Consider the following 1,968-nt stretch of genomic DNA (forward strand, 5'->3'; position numbering starts at 1 on the left):
ATATATACATTATTACGCATGCCCAGAATTGGCCGGGCCTGACCGGGTCGGAAGCATGCTAAGTTGTGTTGATGGGGGCGCAAAAATACCTACGGTTAAGGAGAAAAATCACAAACAACACCATTGTCAATACAGCACTTATTGTGTAGTCTCTAAACTAAGAAGGCATCATGTATCTAATGGATCCTATCCAAAGTATGTATATTATAAAGTAAAGTGTGCACGCTAAACGTTCCCTTAGTTGAATGAGTAAAACTCTGGTGGAATTTGACTTGCTCGATGCTTTGTTGAAATTGGTGAAAAGATGACCGAGCTATTGCCTTTATATTGGTCCTTTAAAAAAAAAAAAAAGAAAGAAAGAAAATTTAGACACCTTGTTTTATAAACAGTAACGCATTTATGGAACAATTTGAACTGTCTGTTGTAGTGAGATAATAATAATAATAATAATAATAATAATAATAATAGATGACATTAATAGAGCGCTCAACCCAGATTAAAGTACACAGGCTCTGGGCGCTTTACAATACAGTACAACGTACAGTACAACAGTAACATATAGAACGTTGTGTTCTGACTAAAAGAAAATCACATCAGGTTGCAAAGCGAGTCCGATTTCGTTTTCCACAAACATACAATCTAAATGCTCTGGCGAAAATATAAATAAATCATCCTATGGTAGTGGGGAAGGGGGGGGGGGTAACCATTTTAATTCATCATTGAAACTAATGATTTTTAGTGTTCTGGAGACGCGACAGAAAGAGCCAGGAGCTCAGTCGAAGAGGGGGCTGAGGGGAAGGGTTGGGGGCAGAAAGTGTAGACGAAAGCAGACGACAGAACATTGTTAGAGAGCAGGAAAGGAGGTGAGAGCAGAATATTCTGGAGAAGAAAATTTCCGTCGCTTTCCGGATTCGAACCCTCGACACCGTATCCTCTCTAACACGAGAGCCCTTTGTAAAGTTTGCATTGCTAGGTTTGCTCCATTGCTATATAAATCGTGGGTTGCTGGGTGATGTAATGTCAACTGCATGCGTCCGTTATTATAGCGTAAAAACTAAAGATCAAATATATTATGGCATTCTAGAGCGACTCGGATCTTCATTTTGTTAACAGAGAAACATGACATCTCTCTCTCTCTCTCTCTCTCTCTCTCTCTCTCTCTCTCTCTCTCCTGGTGCCCGATAAAGGTTAGAGCCTCGTCGCTGTAAAGTTTTCAACAGGCAGAATGAACATCGCTCTTCACAGATGTTATATTATTATTGGATAGCTTTAGGTTTAATTCTAATCTTTTCCACAAAGAGGGGTGATGATGATCACGATGATGATGATGATGATAAATTCTGTCGCACCAAGAGGAAAAGTCATATCGCATTCGAGATGTGAAATGCGACGACGTGGGATCACGTTCCATCAACAAAGATACCAGGGTTGTTGTTGTTGTTGACTCGTTACTTTTGATATCGCCTACTCTTCTCTGAAGGTGTGTAAAATCGGTCACGAATCAGTCCCTGTAGATGCAGGGATCACACAACTAAATAAAGGTAGGTGGTGCAATAAGGCAAACCAGCTAAGAATAGAGCGAAGCCTGGACGCAAGAAGCGACTATATCCACTATTGGAGAAAAGCAATTTTGAAATTTTGAGGATATTGAAATCTCTATAACGTAGTCAAAAAAGAAACCTTGATATCTCTATACCGAATTAAGCTACGGCTTAGATACTTACAGAGCTAAAAGAGCGACTTCATATCTCACTACACATATCGCTTACTCCATTTCGACCAAAAGTTAATATTATTAGTCCCTTCTCCTTGGTATTCTCTGCAGTCCTATATCTGCTGGTGGTTAGTGGGTGCTCTAGTGTGGTTTGCATCTTCTTTCCTATCATAATATAATAATGAAATATCGTCTTTATCTCGCCTCCTTTTTTTCGGTGCATGTTACTCTTTAGTACTACTCGTAACACCTCT

The sequence above is a fragment of the Aplysia californica genome, unplaced genomic scaffold, assembly GCF_000002075.1.
Source record: "Aplysia californica isolate F4 #8 unplaced genomic scaffold, AplCal3.0 scaffold00825, whole genome shotgun sequence".
In the NCBI taxonomy this organism is placed as follows: Eukaryota; Metazoa; Mollusca; class Gastropoda; order Aplysiida; family Aplysiidae; genus Aplysia; species Aplysia californica.